The 21,015-nt window shown below is 62.0% G+C and overlaps 20 non-coding genes across 20 annotated transcripts; all 20 read right to left on the bottom strand.

Annotated features, from left to right (window-relative positions):
- Positions 1–333: 333 nt before the first annotated feature.
- On the bottom strand, positions 334–497 carry LOC138558345 (U1 spliceosomal RNA). The gene has a single exon (XR_011298497.1). It is a non-coding gene; the product is annotated as a U1 spliceosomal RNA (small nuclear RNA).
- Positions 498–1,363: 866 nt separating this feature from the next.
- Positions 1,364–1,527, bottom strand: LOC138558166 (U1 spliceosomal RNA). Its single transcript, XR_011298320.1, has one exon. It is a non-coding gene; the product is annotated as a U1 spliceosomal RNA (small nuclear RNA).
- Positions 1,528–2,407: 880 nt separating this feature from the next.
- Positions 2,408–2,571, bottom strand: LOC138558542 (U1 spliceosomal RNA). The gene has a single exon (XR_011298687.1). It is a non-coding gene; the product is annotated as a U1 spliceosomal RNA (small nuclear RNA).
- Positions 2,572–3,438: 867 nt separating this feature from the next.
- On the bottom strand, positions 3,439–3,602 carry LOC138558165 (U1 spliceosomal RNA). The gene has a single exon (XR_011298319.1). It is a non-coding gene; the product is annotated as a U1 spliceosomal RNA (small nuclear RNA).
- Positions 3,603–4,482: 880 nt separating this feature from the next.
- LOC138558541 (U1 spliceosomal RNA) lies at positions 4,483–4,646 on the bottom strand. Its single transcript, XR_011298686.1, has one exon. It is a non-coding gene; the product is annotated as a U1 spliceosomal RNA (small nuclear RNA).
- Positions 4,647–5,513: 867 nt separating this feature from the next.
- On the bottom strand, positions 5,514–5,677 carry LOC138558164 (U1 spliceosomal RNA). The gene has a single exon (XR_011298318.1). It is a non-coding gene; the product is annotated as a U1 spliceosomal RNA (small nuclear RNA).
- Positions 5,678–6,557: 880 nt separating this feature from the next.
- On the bottom strand, positions 6,558–6,721 carry LOC138558540 (U1 spliceosomal RNA). The gene has a single exon (XR_011298685.1). It is a non-coding gene; the product is annotated as a U1 spliceosomal RNA (small nuclear RNA).
- Positions 6,722–7,587: 866 nt separating this feature from the next.
- LOC138558425 (U1 spliceosomal RNA) lies at positions 7,588–7,751 on the bottom strand. Its single transcript, XR_011298574.1, has one exon. It is a non-coding gene; the product is annotated as a U1 spliceosomal RNA (small nuclear RNA).
- Positions 7,752–8,617: 866 nt separating this feature from the next.
- On the bottom strand, positions 8,618–8,781 carry LOC138558163 (U1 spliceosomal RNA). Its single transcript, XR_011298317.1, has one exon. It is a non-coding gene; the product is annotated as a U1 spliceosomal RNA (small nuclear RNA).
- Positions 8,782–9,661: 880 nt separating this feature from the next.
- Positions 9,662–9,825, bottom strand: LOC138558539 (U1 spliceosomal RNA). Its single transcript, XR_011298684.1, has one exon. It is a non-coding gene; the product is annotated as a U1 spliceosomal RNA (small nuclear RNA).
- An 867-nt stretch (positions 9,826–10,692) lies between these two features.
- Positions 10,693–10,856, bottom strand: LOC138558162 (U1 spliceosomal RNA). Its single transcript, XR_011298316.1, has one exon. It is a non-coding gene; the product is annotated as a U1 spliceosomal RNA (small nuclear RNA).
- An 866-nt stretch (positions 10,857–11,722) lies between these two features.
- LOC138558344 (U1 spliceosomal RNA) lies at positions 11,723–11,886 on the bottom strand. Its single transcript, XR_011298496.1, has one exon. It is a non-coding gene; the product is annotated as a U1 spliceosomal RNA (small nuclear RNA).
- An 866-nt stretch (positions 11,887–12,752) lies between these two features.
- LOC138558160 (U1 spliceosomal RNA) lies at positions 12,753–12,916 on the bottom strand. Its single transcript, XR_011298314.1, has one exon. It is a non-coding gene; the product is annotated as a U1 spliceosomal RNA (small nuclear RNA).
- Positions 12,917–13,796: 880 nt separating this feature from the next.
- On the bottom strand, positions 13,797–13,960 carry LOC138558538 (U1 spliceosomal RNA). The gene has a single exon (XR_011298683.1). It is a non-coding gene; the product is annotated as a U1 spliceosomal RNA (small nuclear RNA).
- An 867-nt stretch (positions 13,961–14,827) lies between these two features.
- Positions 14,828–14,991, bottom strand: LOC138558415 (U1 spliceosomal RNA). Its single transcript, XR_011298565.1, has one exon. It is a non-coding gene; the product is annotated as a U1 spliceosomal RNA (small nuclear RNA).
- Positions 14,992–15,857: 866 nt separating this feature from the next.
- On the bottom strand, positions 15,858–16,021 carry LOC138558343 (U1 spliceosomal RNA). The gene has a single exon (XR_011298495.1). It is a non-coding gene; the product is annotated as a U1 spliceosomal RNA (small nuclear RNA).
- Positions 16,022–16,887: 866 nt separating this feature from the next.
- LOC138558159 (U1 spliceosomal RNA) lies at positions 16,888–17,051 on the bottom strand. Its single transcript, XR_011298313.1, has one exon. It is a non-coding gene; the product is annotated as a U1 spliceosomal RNA (small nuclear RNA).
- An 880-nt stretch (positions 17,052–17,931) lies between these two features.
- LOC138558536 (U1 spliceosomal RNA) lies at positions 17,932–18,095 on the bottom strand. The gene has a single exon (XR_011298681.1). It is a non-coding gene; the product is annotated as a U1 spliceosomal RNA (small nuclear RNA).
- An 867-nt stretch (positions 18,096–18,962) lies between these two features.
- Positions 18,963–19,126, bottom strand: LOC138558158 (U1 spliceosomal RNA). Its single transcript, XR_011298312.1, has one exon. It is a non-coding gene; the product is annotated as a U1 spliceosomal RNA (small nuclear RNA).
- An 867-nt stretch (positions 19,127–19,993) lies between these two features.
- On the bottom strand, positions 19,994–20,157 carry LOC138558157 (U1 spliceosomal RNA). Its single transcript, XR_011298311.1, has one exon. It is a non-coding gene; the product is annotated as a U1 spliceosomal RNA (small nuclear RNA).
- Between the last annotated feature and the right edge of the window lie 858 nt (positions 20,158–21,015).

Here is a 21,015-nt window from a genome sequence, read left to right as displayed (position 1 = left end):
CAGAGCCCGGGCAGGGCAGGCTGGCTTCAAGAACTACCGGGGCACCTGATATCATGGGGCGCACAAGTCTGGGGTTAGGCACCTGTGCACTTCACCCCTCCAGTGAATGCTGGCCCTCTTGACCGCAGCAACATTCAGGGGCCCAACCTACACATGACACACATGACTTTCACATTTTTTTATTTCACCAATCCATCAGGCCTGTGGACCCCTGAACGGCCCAGGGCTGGCCCTCTTGACTGCAGCAAAATAAACTCTGCTGCACGAGCTTGGGCCCTGTGTGCAAACAACCTGACTCGCACACTAAACTCTTTCTTTCTTTCACCAATAAATCAGGGGAAAGCGCGAACGCAGTCCCCCACTACCAGAAATAATACAGTCGAGAATCCCGCATTTGGGGACATCGCAGGGGTCAGCAAATCCGATGTGCAATGGATGAGCCTCACCCTGGGAGCTCTGCCTTGCTGATCACAGATGCTCCCCTGCCAGGTAAGTATGAGTTGCGAGCCAGAGGGCAGGGCTTGGGCCTGTTCTGGAAGCCCCGCTAAGCGAGGGTGAGAAGGCCGGCCCTGACCCAGCCCCAGCCCTCCCGGAAGCCCTGAGCGTCTGCGGAGCTGCCTGTCCCACGTGCAGGGGGAAGCTCCGGCAGGCAGAGCCCAGCAGAAGAGGCACATTGTGGCACAGTTCATGTCTCCCACCAGGCCCTGCTCGGCCTGAGATTTGCATAAATTCGGACCTGGCTGCCAGCCAGCAGGCCCAGTCGGAAAGCGAGCAGGCCTGGCGCAGTGGGCCCACTGGCCCGTCGGCCCCAGGCGGGTCCATGGCCCTCCTGAGCCGACAGGTCACCCCGCTTAACAAGAGCGTCTCGGGTGGGGTGCCCCCCGCCAGGACACGGCAAGGCCCGATCGTGCCCGATCGGTGCTCGGACGGGGCGGGCGGCAGCGGCGGCCGGGAGCCAGTTTCACCCCTGCCCCCAAAACCCCAGGAGCTGGCTGGGCCTTCCTTAGGTTGGAGGGCCTGGGCGCGAAAGCAGAGCCCGGGCAGGGCAGGCTGGCTTCAAGAACTACCGGGGCACCTGATATCATGGGGCGCACAAGTCTGGGGTTAGGCACCTGTGCACTTCACCCCTCCAGTGAATGCTGGCCCTCTTGACCGCAGCAACATTCAGGGGCCCAACCTACACATGACACACATGACTTTCACATTTTTTTATTTCACCAATCCATCAGGCCTGTGGACCCCTGAACGGCCCAGGGCTGGCCCTCTTGACTGCAGCAAAATAAACTCTGCTGCACGAGCTTGGGCCCTGTGTGCAAACAACCTGACTCGCACACTAAACTCTTTCTTTCTTTCACCAATAAATCAGGGGAAAGCGCGAACGCAGTCCCCCACTACCAGAAATAATGCAGTCGAGAATCCCGCATTTGGGGACATCGCAGGGGTCAGCAAATCCGATGTGCAATGGATGAGCCTCACCCTGGGAGCTCTGCCTTGCTGATCACAGATGCTCCCCTGCCAGGTAAGTATGAGTTGCGAGCCAGAGGGCAGGGCTTGGGCCTGTTCTGGAAGCCCCGCTAAGCGAGGGTGAGAAGGCCGGCCCTGACCCAGCCCCAGCCCTCCCGGAAGCCCTGAGCGTCTGCGGAGCTGCCTGTCCCACGTGCAGGGGGAAGCTCCGGCAGGCAGAGCCCAGCAGAAGAGGCACATTGTGGCACAGTTCATGTCTCCCACCAGGCCCTGCTCGGCCTGAGATTTGCATAAATTCGGACCTGGCTGCCAGCCAGCAGGCCCAGTCGGAAAGCGAGCAGGCCTGGCGCAGTGGGCCCACTGGCCCGTCGGCCCCAGGCGGGTCCATGGCCCTCCTGAGCCGACAGGTCACCCCGCTTAACAAGAGCGTCTCGGGTGGGGTGCCCCCCGCCAGGACACGGCAAGGCCGTGAAGGCAAGGCCCGATCGTGCCCGATCGGTGCTCGGACGGGGCGGGCGGCAGCGGCGGCCGGGAGCCAGTCTCACCCCTGCCACCAAAACCCCAGGAGCTGGCTGGGCCTTCCTTAGGTTGGAGGGCCTGGGCGCGAAAGCAGAGCCCGGGCAGGGCAGGCTGGCTTCAAGAACTACCGGGGCACCTGATATCATGGGGCGCACAAGTCTGGGGTTAGGCACCTGTGCACTTCACCCCTCCAGTGAATGCTGGCCCTCTTGACCGCAGCAACATTCAGGGGCCCAACCTACACATGACACACATGACTTTCACATTTTTTTATTTCACCAATCCATCAGGCCTGTGGACCCCTGAACGGCCCAGGGCTGGCCCTCTTGACTGCAGCAAAATAAACTCTGCTGCACGAGCTTGGGCCCTGTGTGCAAACAACCTGACTCGCACACTAAACTCTTTCTTTCTTTCACCAATAAATCAGGGGAAAGCGCGAACGCAGTCCCCCACTACCAGAAATAATGCAGTCGAGAATCCCGCATTTGGGGACATCGCAGGGGTCAGCAAATCCGATGTGCAATGGAGGAGTCTCACCCTGGGAGCTCTGCCTTGCTGATCACAGATGCTCCCCTGCCAGGTAAGTATGAGTTGCGAGCCAGAGGGCAGGGCTTGGGCCTGTTCTGGAAGCCCCGCTAAGCGAGGGTGAGAAGGCCGGCCCTGACCCAGCCCCAGCCCTCCCGGAAGCCCTGAGCGTCTGCGGAGCTGCCTGTACCACGTGCAGGGGGAAGCTCCGGCAGGCAGAGCCCAGCAGAAGAGGCACATTGTGGCACAGTTCATGTCTCCCACCAGGCCCTGCTCGGCCTGAGATTTGCATAAATTCGGACCTGGCTGCCAGCCAGCAGGCCCAGTCGGAAAGCGAGCAGGCCTGGCGCAGTGGGCCCACTGGCCCGTCGGCCCCAGGCGGGTCCATGGCCCTCCTGAGCCGACAGGTCACCCCGCTTAACAAGAGCGTCTCGGGTGGGGTGCCCCCCGCCAGGACACGGCAAGGCCCGATCGTGCCCGATCGGTGCTCGGACGGGGCGGGCGGCAGCGGCGGCCGGGAGCCAGTTTCACCCCTGCCCCCAAAACCCCAGGAGCTGGCTGGGCCTTCCTTAGGTTGGAGGGCCTGGGCGCGAAAGCAGAGCCCGGGCAGGGCAGGCTGGCTTCAAGAACTACCGGGGCACCTGATATCATGGGGCGCACAAGTCTGGGGTTAGGCACCTGTGCACTTCACCCCTCCAGTGAATGCTGGCCCTCTTGACCGCAGCAACATTCAGGGGCCCAACCTACACATGACACACATGACTTTCACATTTTTTTATTTCACCAATCCATCAGGCCTGTGGACCCCTGAACGGCCCAGGGCTGGCCCTCTTGACTGCAGCAAAATAAACTCTGCTGCACGAGCTTGGGCCCTGTGTGCAAACAACCTGACTCTGCACACTAAACTCTTTCTTTCTTTCACCAATAAATCAGGGGAAAGCGCGAACGCAGTCCCCCACTACCAGAAATAATGCAGTCGAGAATCCCGCATTTGGGGACATCGCAGGGGTCAGCAAATCCGATGTGCAATGGATGAGCCTCACCCTGGGAGCTCTGCCTTGCTGATCACAGATGCTCCCCTGCCAGGTAAGTATGAGTTGCGAGCCAGAGGGCAGGGCTTGGGCCTGTTCTGGAAGCCCCGCTAAGCGAGGGTGAGAAGGCCGGCCCTGACCCAGCCCCAGCCCTCCCGGAAGCCCTGAGCGTCTGCGGAGCTGCCTGTCCCACGTGCAGGGGGAAGCTCCGGCAGGCAGAGCCCAGCAGAAGAGGCACATTGTGGCACAGTTCATGTCTCCCACCAGGCCCTGCTCGGCCTGAGATTTGCATAAATTCGGACCTGGCTGCCAGCCAGCAGGCCCAGTCGGAAAGCGAGCAGGCCTGGCGCAGTGGGCCCACTGGCCCGTCGGCCCCAGGCGGGTCCATGGCCCTCCTGAGCCGACAGGTCACCCCGCTTAACAAGAGCGTCTCGGGTGGGGTGCCCCCCGCCAGGACACGGCAAGGCCGTGAAGGCAAGGCCCGATCGTGCCCGATCGGTGCTCGGACGGGGCGGGCGGCAGCGGCGGCCGGGAGCCAGTCTCACCCCTGCCCCCAAAACCCCAGGAGCTGGCTGGGCCTTCCTTAGGTTGGAGGGCCTGGGCGCGAAAGCAGAGCCCGGGCAGGGCAGGCTGGCTTCAAGAACTACCGGGGCACCTGATATCATGGGGCGCACAAGTCTGGGGTTAGGCACCTGTGCACTTCACCCCTCCAGTGAATGCTGGCCCTCTTGACCGCAGCAACATTCAGGGGCCCAACCTACACATGACACACATGACTTTCACATTTTTTTATTTCACCAATCCATCAGGCCTGTGGACCCCTGAACGGCCCAGGGCTGGCCCTCTTGACTGCAGCAAAATAAACTCTGCTGCACGAGCTTGGGCCCTGTGTGCAAACAACCTGACTCGCACACTAAACTCTTTCTTTCTTTCACCAATAAATCAGGGGAAAGCGCGAACGCAGTCCCCCACTACCAGAAATAATGCAGTCGAGAATCCCGCATTTGGGGACATCGCAGGGGTCAGCAAATCCGATGTGCAATGGAGGAGTCTCACCCTGGGAGCTCTGCCTTGCTGATCACAGATGCTCCCCTGCCAGGTAAGTATGAGTTGCGAGCCAGAGGGCAGGGCTTGGGCCTGTTCTGGAAGCCCCGCTAAGCGAGGGTGAGAAGGCCGGCCCTGACCCAGCCCCAGCCCTCCCGGAAGCCCTGAGCGTCTGCGGAGCTGCCTGTACCACGTGCAGGGGGAAGCTCCGGCAGGCAGAGCCCAGCAGAAGAGGCACATTGTGGCACAGTTCATGTCTCCCACCAGGCCCTGCTCGGCCTGAGATTTGCATAAATTCGGACCTGGCTGCCAGCCAGCAGGCCCAGTCGGAAAGCGAGCAGGCCTGGCGCAGTGGGCCCACTGGCCCGTCGGCCCCAGGCGGGTCCATGGCCCTCCTGAGCCGACAGGTCACCCCGCTTAACAAGAGCGTCTCGGGTGGGGTGCCCCCCGCCAGGACACGGCAAGGCCCGATCGTGCCCGATCGGTGCTCGGACGGGGCGGGCGGCAGCGGCGGCCGGGAGCCAGTTTCACCCCTGCCCCCAAAACCCCAGGAGCTGGCTGGGCCTTCCTTAGGTTGGAGGGCCTGGGCGCGAAAGCAGAGCCCGGGCAGGGCAGGCTGGCTTCAAGAACTACCGGGGCACCTGATATCATGGGGCGCACAAGTCTGGGGTTAGGCACCTGTGCACTTCACCCCTCCAGTGAATGCTGGCCCTCTTGACCGCAGCAACATTCAGGGGCCCAACCTACACATGACACACATGACTTTCACATTTTTTTATTTCACCAATCCATCAGGCCTGTGGACCCCTGAACGGCCCAGGGCTGGCCCTCTTGACTGCAGCAAAATAAACTCTGCTGCACGAGCTTGGGCCCTGTGTGCAAACAACCTGACTCTGCACACTAAACTCTTTCTTTCTTTCACCAATAAATCAGGGGAAAGCGCGAACGCAGTCCCCCACTACCAGAAATAATGCAGTCGAGAATCCCGCATTTGGGGACATCGCAGGGGTCAGCAAATCCGATGTGCAATGGATGAGCCTCACCCTGGGAGCTCTGCCTTGCTGATCACAGATGCTCCCCTGCCAGGTAAGTATGAGTTGCGAGCCAGAGGGCAGGGCTTGGGCCTGTTCTGGAAGCCCCGCTAAGCGAGGGTGAGAAGGCCGGCCCTGACCCAGCCCCAGCCCTCCCGGAAGCCCTGAGCGTCTGCGGAGCTGCCTGTCCCACGTGCAGGGGGAAGCTCCGGCAGGCAGAGCCCAGCAGAAGAGGCACATTGTGGCACAGTTCATGTCTCCCACCAGGCCCTGCTCGGCCTGAGATTTGCATAAATTCGGACCTGGCTGCCAGCCAGCAGGCCCAGTCGGAAAGCGAGCAGGCCTGGCGCAGTGGGCCCACTGGCCCGTCGGCCCCAGGCGGGTCCATGGCCCTCCTGAGCCGACAGGTCACCCCGCTTAACAAGAGCGTCTCGGGTGGGGTGCCCCCCGCCAGGACACGGCAAGGCCGTGAAGGCAAGGCCCGATCGTGCCCGATCGGTGCTCGGACGGGGCGGGCGGCAGCGGCGGCCGGGAGCCAGTCTCACCCCTGCCCCCAAAACCCCAGGAGCTGGCTGGGCCTTCCTTAGGTTGGAGGGCCTGGGCGCGAAAGCAGAGCCCGGGCAGGGCAGGCTGGCTTCAAGAACTACCGGGGCACCTGATATCATGGGGCGCACAAGTCTGGGGTTAGGCACCTGTGCACTTCACCCCTCCAGTGAATGCTGGCCCTCTTGACCGCAGCAACATTCAGGGGCCCAACCTACACATGACACACATGACTTTCACATTTTTTTATTTCACCAATCCATCAGGCCTGTGGACCCCTGAACGGCCCAGGGCTGGCCCTCTTGACTGCAGCAAAATAAACTCTGCTGCACGAGCTTGGGCCCTGTGTGCAAACAACCTGACTCGCACACTAAACTCTTTCTTTCTTTCACCAATAAATCAGGGGAAAGCGCGAACGCAGTCCCCCACTACCAGAAATAATGCAGTCGAGAATCCCGCATTTGGGGACATCGCAGGGGTCAGCAAATCCGATGTGCAATGGAGGAGTCTCACCCTGGGAGCTCTGCCTTGCTGATCACAGATGCTCCCCTGCCAGGTAAGTATGAGTTGCGAGCCAGAGGGCAGGGCTTGGGCCTGTTCTGGAAGCCCCGCTAAGCGAGGGTGAGAAGGCCGGCCCTGACCCAGCCCCAGCCCTCCCGGAAGCCCTGAGCGTCTGCGGAGCTGCCTGTCCCACGTGCAGGGGGAAGCTCCGGCAGGCAGAGCCCAGCAGAAGAGGCACATTGTGGCACAGTTCATGTCTCCCACCAGGCCCTGCTCGGCCTGAGATTTGCATAAATTCGGACCTGGCTGCCAGCCAGCAGGCCCAGTCGGAAAGCGAGCAGGCCTGGCGCAGTGGGCCCACTGGCCCGTCGGCCCCAGGCGGGTCCATGGCCCTCCTGAGCCGACAGGTCACCCCGCTTAACAAGAGCGTCTCGGGTGGGGTGCCCCCCGCCAGGACACGGCAAGGCCCGATCGTGCCCGATCGGTGCTCGGACGGGGCGGGCGGCAGCGGCGGCCGGGAGCCAGTTTCACCCCTGCCCCCAAAACCCCAGGAGCTGGCTGGGCCTTCCTTAGGTTGGAGGGCCTGGGCGCGAAAGCAGAGCCCGGGCAGGGCAGGCTGGCTTCAAGAACTACCGGGGCACCTGATATCATGGGGCGCACAAGTCTGGGGTTAGGCACCTGTGCACTTCACCCCTCCAGTGAATGCTGGCCCTCTTGACCGCAGCAACATTCAGGGGCCCAACCTACACATGACACACATGACTTTCACATTTTTTTATTTCACCAATCCATCAGGCCTGTGGACCCCTGAACGGCCCAGGGCTGGCCCTCTTGACTGCAGCAAAATAAACTCTGCTGCACGAGCTTGGGCCCTGTGTGCAAACAACCTGACTCGCACACTAAACTCTTTCTTTCTTTCACCAATAAATCAGGGGAAAGCGCGAACGCAGTCCCCCACTACCAGAAATAATACAGTCGAGAATCCCGCATTTGGGGACATCGCAGAGGTCAGCAAATCCGATGTGCAATGGATGAGCCTCACCCTGGGAGCTCTGCCTTGCTGATCACAGATGCTCCCCTGCCAGGTAAGTATGAGTTGCGAGCCAGAGGGCAGGGCTTGGGCCTGTTCTGGAAGCCCCGCTAAGCGAGGGTGAGAAGGCCGGCCCTGACCCAGCCCCAGCCCTCCCGGAAGCCCTGAGCGTCTGCGGAGCTGCCTGTCCCACGTGCAGGGGGAAGCTCCGGCAGGCAGAGCCCAGCAGAAGAGGCACATTGTGGCACAGTTCATGTCTCCCACCAGGCCCTGCTCGGCCTGAGATTTGCATAAATTCGGACCTGGCTGCCAGCCAGCAGGCCCAGTCGGAAAGCGAGCAGGCCTGGCGCAGTGGGCCCACTGGCCCGTCGGCCCCAGGCGGGTCCATGGCCCTCCTGAGCCGACAGGTCACCCCGCTTAACAAGAGCGTCTCGGGTGGGGTGCCCCCCGCCAGGACACGGCAAGGCCCGATCGTGCCCGATCGGTGCTCGGACGGGGCGGGCGGCAGCGGCGGCCGGGAGCCAGTTTCACCCCTGCCCCCAAAACCCCAGGAGCTAGCTGGGCCTTCCTTAGGTTGGAGGGCCTGGGCGCGAAAGCAGAGCCCGGGCAGGGCAGGCTGGCTTCAAGAACTACCGGGGCACCTGATATCATGGGGCGCACAAGTCTGGGGTTAGGCACCTGTGCACTTCACCCCTCCAGTGAATGCTGGCCCTCTTGACCGCAGCAACATTCAGGGGCCCAACCTACACATGACACACATGACTTTCACATTTTTTTATTTCACCAATCCATCAGGCCTGTGGACCCCTGAACGGCCCAGGGCTGGCCCTCTTGACTGCAGCAAAATAAACTCTGCTGCACGAGCTTGGGCCCTGTGTGCAAACAACCTGACTCGCACACTAAACTCTTTCTTTCTTTCACCAATAAATCAGGGGAAAGCGCGAACGCAGTCCCCCACTACCAGAAATAATGCAGTCGAGAATCCCGCATTTGGGGACATCGCAGGGGTCAGCAAATCCGATGTGCAATGGATGAGCCTCACCCTGGGAGCTCTGCCTTGCTGATCACAGATGCTCCCCTGCCAGGTAAGTATGAGTTGCGAGCCAGAGGGCAGGGCTTGGGCCTGTTCTGGAAGCCCCGCTAAGCGAGGGTGAGAAGGCCGGCCCTGACCCAGCCCCAGCCCTCCCGGAAGCCCTGAGCGTCTGCGGAGCTGCCTGTCCCACGTGCAGGGGGAAGCTCCGGCAGGCAGAGCCCAGCAGAAGAGGCACATTGTGGCACAGTTCATGTCTCCCACCAGGCCCTGCTCGGCCTGAGATTTGCATAAATTCGGACCTGGCTGCCAGCCAGCAGGCCCAGTCGGAAAGCGAGCAGGCCTGGCGCAGTGGGCCCACTGGCCCGTCGGCCCCAGGCGGGTCCATGGCCCTCCTGAGCCGACAGGTCACCCCGCTTAACAAGAGCGTCTCGGGTGGGGTGCCCCCCGCCAGGACACGGCAAGGCCGTGAAGGCAAGGCCCGATCGTGCCCGATCGGTGCTCGGACGGGGCGGGCGGCAGCGGCGGCCGGGAGCCAGTCTCACCCCTGCCACCAAAACCCCAGGAGCTGGCTGGGCCTTCCTTAGGTTGGAGGGCCTGGGCGCGAAAGCAGAGCCCGGGCAGGGCAGGCTGGCTTCAAGAACTACCGGGGCACCTGATATCATGGGGCGCACAAGTCTGGGGTTAGGCACCTGTGCACTTCACCCCTCCAGTGAATGCTGGCCCTCTTGACCGCAGCAACATTCAGGGGCCCAACCTACACATGACACACATGACTTTCACATTTTTTTATTTCACCAATCCATCAGGCCTGTGGACCCCTGAACGGCCCAGGGCTGGCCCTCTTGACTGCAGCAAAATAAACTCTGCTGCACGAGCTTGGGCCCTGTGTGCAAACAACCTGACTCGCACACTAAACTCTTTCTTTCTTTCACCAATAAATCAGGGGAAAGCGCGAACGCAGTCCCCCACTACCAGAAATAATGCAGTCGAGAATCCCGCATTTGGGGACATCGCAGGGGTCAGCAAATCCGATGTGCAATGGAGGAGTCTCACCCTGGGAGCTCTGCCTTGCTGATCACAGATGCTCCCCTGCCAGGTAAGTATGAGTTGCGAGCCAGAGGGCAGGGCTTGGGCCTGTTCTGGAAGCCCCGCTAAGCGAGGGTGAGAAGGCCGGCCCTGACCCAGCCCCAGCCCTCCCGGAAGCCCTGAGCGTCTGCGGAGCTGCCTGTCCCACGTGCAGGGGGAAGCTCCGGCAGGCAGAGCCCAGCAGAAGAGGCACATTGTGGCACAGTTCATGTCTCCCACCAGGCCCTGCTCGGCCTGAGATTTGCATAAATTCGGACCTGGCTGCCAGCCAGCAGGCCCAGTCGGAAAGCGAGCAGGCCTGGCGCAGTGGGCCCACTGGCCCGTCGGCCCCAGGCGGGTCCATGGCCCTCCTGAGCCGACAGGTCACCCCGCTTAACAAGAGCGTCTCGGGTGGGGTGCCCCCCGCCAGGACACGGCAAGGCCCGATCGTGCCCGATCGGTGCTCGGACGGGGCGGGCGGCAGCGGCGGCCGGGAGCCAGTTTCACCCCTGCCCCCAAAACCCCAGGAGCTGGCTGGGCCTTCCTTAGGTTGGAGGGCCTGGGCGCGAAAGCAGAGCCCGGGCAGGGCAGGCTGGCTTCAAGAACTACCGGGGCACCTGATATCATGGGGCGCACAAGTCTGGGGTTAGGCACCTGTGCACTTCACCCCTCCAGTGAATGCTGGCCCTCTTGACCGCAGCAACATTCAGGGGCCCAACCTACACATGACACACATGACTTTCACATTTTTTTATTTCACCAATCCATCAGGCCTGTGGACCCCTGAACGGCCCAGGGCTGGCCCTCTTGACTGCAGCAAAATAAACTCTGCTGCACGAGCTTGGGCCCTGTGTGCAAACAACCTGACTCTGCACACTAAACTCTTTCTTTCTTTCACCAATAAATCAGGGGAAAGCGCGAACGCAGTCCCCCACTACCAGAAATAATGCAGTCGAGAATCCCGCATTTGGGGACATCGCAGGGGTCAGCAAATCCGATGTGCAATGGATGAGCCTCACCCTGGGAGCTCTGCCTTGCTGATCACAGATGCTCCCCTGCCAGGTAAGTATGAGTTGCGAGCCAGAGGGCAGGGCTTGGGCCTGTTCTGGAAGCCCCGCTAAGCGAGGGTGAGAAGGCCGGCCCTGACCCAGCCCCAGCCCTCCCGGAAGCCCTGAGCGTCTGCGGAGCTGCCTGTCCCACGTGCAGGGGGAAGCTCCGGCAGGCAGAGCCCAGCAGAAGAGGCACATTGTGGCACAGTTCATGTCTCCCACCAGGCCCTGCTCGGCCTGAGATTTGCATAAATTCGGACCTGGCTGCCAGCCAGCAGGCCCAGTCGGAAAGCGAGCAGGCCTGGCGCAGTGGGCCCACTGGCCCGTCGGCCCCAGGCGGGTCCATGGCCCTCCTGAGCCGACAGGTCACCCCGCTTAACAAGAGCGTCTCGGGTGGGGTGCCCCCCGCCAGGACACGGCAAGGCCCGATCGTGCCCGATCGGTGCTCGGACGGGGCGGGCGGCAGCGGCGGCCGGGAGCCAGTTTCACCCCTGCCCCCAAAACCCCAGGAGCTGGCTGGGCCTTCCTTAGGTTGGAGGGCCTGGGCGCGAAAGCAGAGCCCGGGCAGGGCAGGCTGGCTTCAAGAACTACCGGGGCACCTGATATCATGGGGCGCACAAGTCTGGGGTTAGGCACCTGTGCACTTCACCCCTCCAGTGAATGCTGGCCCTCTTGACCGCAGCAACATTCAGGGGCCCAACCTACACATGACACACATGACTTTCACATTTTTTTATTTCACCAATCCATCAGGCCTGTGGACCCCTGAACGGCCCAGGGCTGGCCCTCTTGACTGCAGCAAAATAAACTCTGCTGCACGAGCTTGGGCCCTGTGTGCAAACAACCTGACTCGCACACTAAACTCTTTCTTTCTTTCACCAATAAATCAGGGGAAAGCGCGAACGCAGTCCCCCACTACCAGAAATAATACAGTCGAGAATCCCGCATTTGGGGACATCGCAGGGGTCAGCAAATCCGATGTGCAATGGATGAGCCTCACCCTGGGAGCTCTGCCTTGCTGATCACAGATGCTCCCCTGCCAGGTAAGTATGAGTTGCGAGCCAGAGGGCAGGGCTTGGGCCTGTTCTGGAAGCCCCGCTAAGCGAGGGTGAGAAGGCCGGCCCTGACCCAGCCCCAGCCCTCCCGGAAGCCCTGAGCGTCTGCGGAGCTGCCTGTCCCACGTGCAGGGGGAAGCTCCGGCAGGCAGAGCCCAGCAGAAGAGGCACATTGTGGCACAGTTCATGTCTCCCACCAGGCCCTGCTCGGCCTGAGATTTGCATAAATTCGGACCTGGCTGCCAGCCAGCAGGCCCAGTCGGAAAGCGAGCAGGCCTGGCGCAGTGGGCCCACTGGCCCGTCGGCCCCAGGCGGGTCCATGGCCCTCCTGAGCCGACAGGTCACCCCGCTTAACAAGAGCGTCTCGGGTGGGGTGCCCCCCGCCAGGACACGGCAAGGCCCGATCGTGCCCGATCGGTGCTCGGACGGGGCGGGCGGCAGCGGCGGCCGGGAGCCAGTTTCACCCCTGCCCCCAAAACCCCAGGAGCTGGCTGGGCCTTCCTTAGGTTGGAGGGCCTGGGCGCGAAAGCAGAGCCCGGGCAGGGCAGGCTGGCTTCAAGAACTACCGGGGCACCTGATATCATGGGGCGCACAAGTCTGGGGTTAGGCACCTGTGCACTTCACCCCTCCAGTGAATGCTGGCCCTCTTGACCGCAGCAACATTCAGGGGCCCAACCTACACATGACACACATGACTTTCACATTTTTTTATTTCACCAATCCATCAGGCCTGTGGACCCCTGAACGGCCCAGGGCTGGCCCTCTTGACTGCAGCAAAATAAACTCTGCTGCACGAGCTTGGGCCCTGTGTGCAAACAACCTGACTCGCACACTAAACTCTTTCTTTCTTTCACCAATAAATCAGGGGAAAGCGCGAACGCAGTCCCCCACTACCAGAAATAATGCAGTCGAGAATCCCGCATTTGGGGACATCGCAGGGGTCAGCAAATCCGATGTGCAATGGATGAGCCTCACCCTGGGAGCTCTGCCTTGCTGATCACAGATGCTCCCCTGCCAGGTAAGTATGAGTTGCGAGCCAGAGGGCAGGGCTTGGGCCTGTTCTGGAAGCCCCGCTAAGCGAGGGTGAGAAGGCCGGCCCTGACCCAGCCCCAGCCCTCCCGGAAGCCCTGAGCGTCTGCGGAGCTGCCTGTCCCACGTGCAGGGGGAAGCTCCGGCAGGCAGAGCCCAGCAGAAGAGGCACATTGTGGCACAGTTCATGTCTCCCACCAGGCCCTGCTCGGCCTGAGATTTGCATAAATTCGGACCTGGCTGCCAGCCAGCAGGCCCAGTCGGAAAGCGAGCAGGCCTGGCGCAGTGGGCCCACTGGCCCGTCGGCCCCAGGCGGGTCCATGGCCCTCCTGAGCCGACAGGTCACCCCGCTTAACAAGAGCGTCTCGGGTGGGGTGCCCCCCGCCAGGACACGGCAAGGCCGTGAAGGCAAGGCCCGATCGTGCCCGATCGGTGCTCGGACGGGGCGGGCGGCAGCGGCGGCCGGGAGCCAGTCTCACCCCTGCCACCAAAACCCCAGGAGCTGGCTGGGCCTTCCTTAGGTTGGAGGGCCTGGGCGCGAAAGCAGAGCCCGGGCAGGGCAGGCTGGCTTCAAGAACTACCGGGGCACCTGATATCATGGGGCGCACAAGTCTGGGGTTAGGCACCTGTGCACTTCACCCCTCCAGTGAATGCTGGCCCTCTTGACCGCAGCAACATTCAGGGGCCCAACCTACACATGACACACATGACTTTCACATTTTTTTATTTCACCAATCCATCAGGCCTGTGGACCCCTGAACGGCCCAGGGCTGGCCCTCTTGACTGCAGCAAAATAAACTCTGCTGCACGAGCTTGGGCCCTGTGTGCAAACAACCTGACTCGCACACTAAACTCTTTCTTTCTTTCACCAATAAATCAGGGGAAAGCGCGAACGCAGTCCCCCACTACCAGAAATAATGCAGTCGAGAATCCCGCATTTGGGGACATCGCAGGGGTCAGCAAATCCGATGTGCAATGGAGGAGTCTCACCCTGGGAGCTCTGCCTTGCTGATCACAGATGCTCCCCTGCCAGGTAAGTATGAGTTGCGAGCCAGAGGGCAGGGCTTGGGCCTGTTCTGGAAGCCCCGCTAAGCGAGGGTGAGAAGGCCGGCCCTGACCCAGCCCCAGCCCTCCCGGAAGCCCTGAGCGTCTGCGGAGCTGCCTGTCCCACGTGCAGGGGGAAGCTCCGGCAGGCAGAGCCCAGCAGAAGAGGCACATTGTGGCACAGTTCATGTCTCCCACCAGGCCCTGCTCGGCCTGAGATTTGCATAAATTCGGACCTGGCTGCCAGCCAGCAGGCCCAGTCGGAAAGCGAGCAGGCCTGGCGCAGTGGGCCCACTGGCCCGTCGGCCCCAGGCGGGTCCATGGCCCTCCTGAGCCGACAGGTCACCCCGCTTAACAAGAGCGTCTCGGGTGGGGTGCCCCCCGCCAGGACACGGCAAGGCCCGATCGTGCCCGATCGGTGCTCGGACGGGGCGGGCGGCAGCGGCGGCCGGGAGCCAGTTTCACCCCTGCCCCCAAAACCCCAGGAGCTGGCTGGGCCTTCCTTAGGTTGGAGGGCCTGGGCGCGAAAGCAGAGCCCGGGCAGGGCAGGCTGGCTTCAAGAACTACCGGGGCACCTGATATCATGGGGCGCACAAGTCTGGGGTTAGGCACCTGTGCACTTCACCCCTCCAGTGAATGCTGGCCCTCTTGACCGCAGCAACATTCAGGGGCCCAACCTACACATGACACACATGACTTTCACATTTTTTTATTTCACCAATCCATCAGGCCTGTGGACCCCTGAACGGCCCAGGGCTGGCCCTCTTGACTGCAGCAAAATAAACTCTGCTGCACGAGCTTGGGCCCTGTGTGCAAACAACCTGACTCTGCACACTAAACTCTTTCTTTCTTTCACCAATAAATCAGGGGAAAGCGCGAACGCAGTCCCCCACTACCAGAAATAATGCAGTCGAGAATCCCGCATTTGGGGACATCGCAGGGGTCAGCAAATCCGATGTTCAATGGATGAGCCTCACCCTGGGAGCTCTGCCTTGCTGATCACAGATGCTCCCCTGCCAGGTAAGTATGAGTTGCGAGCCAGAGGGCAGGGCTTGGGCCTGTTCTGGAAGCCCCGCTAAGCGAGGGTGAGAAGGCCGGCCCTGACCCAGCCCCAGCCCTCCCGGAAGCCCTGAGCGTCTGCGGAGCTGCCTGTCCCACGTGCAGGGGGAAGCTCCGGCAGGCAGAGCCCAGCAGAAGAGGCACATTGTGGCACAGTTCATGTCTCCCACCAGGCCCTGCTCGGCCTGAGATTTGCATAAATTCGGACCTGGCTGCCAGCCAGCAGGCCCAGTCGGAAAGCGAGCAGGCCTGGCGCAGTGGGCCCACTGGCCCGTCGGCCCCAGGCGGGTCCATGGCCCTCCTGAGCCGACAGGTCACCCCGCTTAACAAGAGCGTCTCGGGTGGGGTGCCCCCCGCCAGGACACGGCAAGGCCCGATCGTGCCCGATCGGTGCTCGGACGGGGCGGGCGGCAGCGGCGGCCGGGAGCCAGTTTCACCCCTGCCCCCAAAACCCCAGGAGCTGGCTGGGCCTTCCTTAGGTTGGAGGGCCTGGGCGCGAAAGCAGAGCCCGGGCAGGGCAGGCTGGCTTCAAGAACTACCGGGGCACCTGATATCATGGGGCGCACAAGTCTGGGGTTAGGCACCTGTGCACTTCACCCCTCCAGTGAATGCTGGCCCTCTTGACCGCAGCAACATTCAGGGGCCCAACCTACACATGACACACATGACTTTCACATTTTTTTATTTCACCAATCCATCAGGCCTGTGGACCCCTGAACGGCCCAGGGCTGGCCCTCTTGACTGCAGCAAAATAAACTCTGCTGCACGAGCTTGGGCCCTGTGTGCAAACAACCTGACTCGCACACTAAACTCTTTCTTTCTTTCACCAATAAATCAGGGGAAAGCGCGAACGCAGTCCCCCACTACCAGAAATAATACAGTCGAGAATCCCGCATTTGGGGACATCGCAGGGGTCAGCAAATCCGATGTGCAATGGATGAGCCTCACCCTGGGAGCTCTGCCTTGCTGATCACAGATGCTCCCCTGCCAGGTAAGTATGAGTTGCGAGCCAGAGGGCAGGGCTTGGGCCTGTTCTGGAAGCCCCGCTAAGCGAGGGTGAGAAGGCCGGCCCTGACCCAGCCCCAGCCCTCCCGGAAGCCCTGAGCGTCTGCGGAGCTGCCTGTCCCACGTGCAGGGGGAAGCTCCGGCAGGCAGAGCCCAGCAGAAGAGGCACATTGTGGCACAGTTCATGTCTCCCACCAGGCCCTGCTCGGCCTGAGATTTGCATAAATTCGGACCTGGCTGCCAGCCAGCAGGCCCAGTCGGAAAGCGAGCAGGCCTGGCGCAGTGGGCCCACTGGCCCGTCGGCCCCAGGCGGGTCCATGGCCCTCCTGAGCCGACAGGTCACCCCGCTTAACAAGAGCGTCTCGGGTGGGGTGCCCCCCGCCAGGACACGGCAAGGCCCGATCGTGCCCGATCGGTGCTCGGACGGGGCGGGCGGCAGCGGCGGCCGGGAGCCAGTTTCACCCCTGCCCCCAAAACCCCAGGAGCTGGCTGGGCCTTCCTTAGGTTGGAGGGCCTGGGCGCGAAAGCAGAGCCCGGGCAGGGCAGGCTGGCTTCAAGAACTACCGGGGCACCTGATATCATGGGGCGCACAAGTCTGGGGTTAGGCACCTGTGCACTTCACCCCTCCAGTGAATGCTGGCCCTCTTGACCGCAGCAACATTCAGGGGCCCAACCTACACATGACACACATGACTTTCACATTTTTTTATTTCACCAATCCATCAGGCCTGTGGACCCCTGAACGGCCCAGGGCTGGCCCTCTTGACTGCAGCAAAATAAACTCTGCTGCACGAGCTTGGGCCCTGTGTGCAAACAACCTGACTCGCACACTAAACTCTTTCTTTCTTTCACCAATAAATCAGGGGAAAGCGCGAACGCAGTCCCCCACTACCAGAAATAATGCAGTCGAGAATCCCGCATTTGGGGACATCGCAGGGGTCAGCAAATCCGATGTGCAATGGATGAGCCTCACCCTGGGAGCTCTGCCTTGCTGATCACAGATGCTCCCCTGCCAGGTAAGTATGAGTTGCGAGCCAGAGGGCAGGGCTTGGGCCTGTTCTGGAAGCCCCGCTAAGCGAGGGTGAGAAGGCCGGCCCTGACCCAGCCCCAGCCCTCCCGGAAGCCCTGAGCGTCTGCGGAGCTGCCTGTCCCACGTGCAGGGGGAAGCTCCGGCAGGCAGAGCCCAGCAGAAGAGGCACATTGTGGCACAGTTCATGTCTCCCACCAGGCCCTGCTCGGCCTGAGATTTGCATAAATTCGGACCTGGCTGCCAGCCAGCAGGCCCAGTCGGAAAGCGAGCAGGCCTGGCGCAGTGGGCCCACTGGCCCGTCGGCCCCAGGCGGGTCCATGGCCCTCCTGAGCCGACAGGTCACCCCGCTTAACAAGAGCGTCTCGGGTGGGGTGCCCCCCGCCAGGACACGGCAAGGCCGTGAAGGCAAGGCCCGATCGTGCCCGATCGGTGCTCGGACGGGGCGGGCGGCAGCGGCGGCCGGGAGCCAGTCTCACCCCTGCCACCAAAACCCCAGGAGCTGGCTGGGCCTTCCTTAGGTTGGAGGGCCTGGGCGCGAAAGCAGAGCCCGGGCAGGGCAGGCTGGCTTCAAGAACTACCGGGGCACCTGATATCATGGGGCGCACAAGTCTGGGGTTAGGCACCTGTGCACTTCACCCCTCCAGTGAATGCTGGCCCTCTTGACCGCAGCAACATTCAGGGGCCCAACCTACACATGACACACATGACTTTCACATTTTTTTATTTCACCAATCCATCAGGCCTGTGGACCCCTGAACGGCCCAGGGCTGGCCCTCTTGACTGCAGCAAAATAAACTCTGCTGCACGAGCTTGGGCCCTGTGTGCAAACAACCTGACTCGCACACTAAACTCTTTCTTTCTTTCACCAATAAATCAGGGGAAAGCGCGAACGCAGTCCCCCACTACCAGAAATAATGCAGTCGAGAATCCCGCATTTGGGGACATCGCAGGGGTCAGCAAATCCGATGTGCAATGGAGGAGTCTCACCCTGGGAGCTCTGCCTTGCTGATCACAGATGCTCCCCTGCCAGGTAAGTATGAGTTGCGAGCCAGAGGGCAGGGCTTGGGCCTGTTCTGGAAGCCCCGCTAAGCGAGGGTGAGAAGGCCGGCCCTGACCCAGCCCCAGCCCTCCCGGAAGCCCTGAGCGTCTGCGGAGCTGCCTGTCCCACGTGCAGGGGGAAGCTCCGGCAGGCAGAGCCCAGCAGAAGAGGCACATTGTGGCACAGTTCATGTCTCCCACCAGGCCCTGCTCGGCCTGAGATTTGCATAAATTCGGACCTGGCTGCCAGCCAGCAGGCCCAGTCGGAAAGCGAGCAGGCCTGGCGCAGTGGGCCCACTGGCCCGTCGGCCCCAGGCGGGTCCATGGCCCTCCTGAGCCGACAGGTCACCCCGCTTAACAAGAGCGTCTCGGGTGGGGTGCCCCCCGCCAGGACACGGCAAGGCCCGATCGTGCCCGATCGGTGCTCGGACGGGGCGGGCGGCAGCGGCGGCCGGGAGCCAGTTTCACCCCTGCCCCCAAAACCCCAGGAGCTGGCTGGGCCTTCCTTAGGTTGGAGGGCCTGGGCGCGAAAGCAGAGCCCGGGCAGGGCAGGCTGGCTTCAAGAACTACCGGGGCACCTGATATCATGGGGCGCACAAGTCTGGGGTTAGGCACCTGTGCACTTCACCCCTCCAGTGAATGCTGGCCCTCTTGACCGCAGCAACATTCAGGGGCCCAACCTACACATGACACACATGACTTTCACATTTTTTTATTTCACCAATCCATCAGGCCTGTGGACCCCTGAACGGCCCAGGGCTGGCCCTCTTGACTGCAGCAAAATAAACTCTGCTGCACGAGCTTGGGCCCTGTGTGCAAACAACCTGACTCTGCACACTAAACTCTTTCTTTCTTTCACCAATAAATCAGGGGAAAGCGCGAACGCAGTCCCCCACTACCAGAAATAATGCAGTCGAGAATCCCGCATTTGGGGACATCGCAGGGGTCAGCAAATCCGATGTGCAATGGATGAGCCTCACCCTGGGAGCTCTGCCTTGCTGATCACAGATGCTCCCCTGCCAGGTAAGTATGAGTTGCGAGCCAGAGGGCAGGGCTTGGGCCTGTTCTGGAAGCCCCGCTAAGCGAGGGTGAGAAGGCCGGCCCTGACCCAGCCCCAGCCCTCCCGGAAGCCCTGAGCGTCTGCGGAGCTGCCTGTCCCACGTGCAGGGGGAAGCTCCGGCAGGCAGAGCCCAGCAGAAGAGGCACATTGTGGCACAGTTCATGTCTCCCACCAGGCCCTGCTCGGCCTGAGATTTGCATAAATTCGGACCTGGCTGCCAGCCAGCAGGCCCAGTCGGAAAGCGAGCAGGCCTGGCGCAGTGGGCCCACTGGCCCGTCGGCCCCAGGCGGGTCCATGGCCCTCCTGAGCCGACAGGTCACCCCGCTTAACAAGAGCGTCTCGGGTGGGGTGCCCCCCGCCAGGACACGGCAAGGCCCGATCGTGCCCGATCGGTGCTCGGACGGGGCGGGCGGCAGCGGCGGCCGGGAGCCAGTTTCACCCCTGCCCCCAAAACCCCAGGAGCTGGCTGGGCCTTCCTTAGGTTGGAGGGCCTGGGCGCGAAAGCAGAGCCCGGGCAGGGCAGGCTGGCTTCAAGAACTACCGGGGCACCTGATATCATGGGGCGCACAAGTCTGGGGTTAGGCACCTGTGCACTTCACCCCTCCAGTGAATGCTGGCCCTCTTGACCGCAGCAACATTCAGGGGCCCAACCTACACATGACACACATGACTTTCACATTTTTTTATTTCACCAATCCATCAGGCCTGTGGACCCCTGAACGGCCCAGGGCTGGCCCTCTTGACTGCAGCAAAATAAACTCTGCTGCACGAGCTTGGGCCCTGTGTGCAAACAACCTGACTCTGCACACTAAACTCTTTCTTTCTTTCACCAATAAATCAGGGGAAAGCGCGAACGCAGTCCCCCACTACCAGAAATAATGCAGTCGAGAATCCCGCATTTGGGGACATCGCAGGGGTCAGCAAATCCGATGTGCAATGGATGAGCCTCACCCTGGGAGCTCTGCCTTGCTGATCACAGATGCTCCCCTGCCAGGTAAGTATGAGTTGCGAGCCAGAGGGCAGGGCTTGGGCCTGTTCTGGAAGCCCCGCTAAGCGAGGGTGAGAAGGCCGGCCCTGACCCAGCCCCAGCCCTCCCGGAAGCCCTGAGCGTCTGCGGAGCTGCCTGTCCCACGTGCAGGGGGAAGCTCCGGCAGGCAGAGCCCAGCAGAAGAGGCACATTGTGGCACAGTTCATGTCTCCCACCAGGCCCTGCTCGGCCTGAGATTTGCATAAATTCGGACCTGGCTGCCAGCCAGCAGGCCCAGTCGGAAAGCGAGCAGGCCTGGCGCAGTGGGCCCACTGGCCCGTCGGCCCCAGGCGGGTCCATGGCCCTCCTGAGCCGACAGGTCACCCCGCTTAACAAGAGCGTCTCGGGTGGGGTGCCCCCCGCCAGGACACGGCAAGGCCGTGAAGGCAAGGCCCGATCGTGCCCGATCGGTGCTCGGACGGGGCGGGCGGCAGCGGCGGCCGGGAGCCAGTCTCACCCCTGCCCCCAAAACCCCAGGAGCTGGCTGGGCCTTCCTTAGGTTGGAGGGCCTGGGCGCGAAAGCAGAGCCCGGGCAGGGCAGGCTGGCTTCAAGAACTACCGGGGCACCTGATATCATGGGGCGCACAAGTCTGGGGTTAGGCACCTGTGCACTTCACCCCTCCAGTGAATGCTGGCCCTCTTGACCGCAGCAACATTCAGGGGCCCAACCTACACATGACACACATGACTTTCACATTTTTTTATTTCACCAATCCATCAGGCCTGTGGACCCCTGAACGGCCCAGGGCTGGCCCTCTTGACTGCAGCAAAATAAACTCTGCTGCACGAGCTTGGGCCCTGTGTGCAAACAACCTGACTCGCACACTAAACTC

Source organism: Ambystoma mexicanum, unplaced genomic scaffold (assembly GCF_040938575.1).
Source record: "Ambystoma mexicanum isolate Mex_15411 unplaced genomic scaffold, UKY_AmexF1_1 Mex_scaf34, whole genome shotgun sequence".
Taxonomy (NCBI): domain Eukaryota; kingdom Metazoa; phylum Chordata; class Amphibia; order Caudata; family Ambystomatidae; genus Ambystoma; species Ambystoma mexicanum.
Note: the sequence above shows the minus strand (reverse complement) of the source record. Positions and strands in the feature narration are given on the sequence as shown.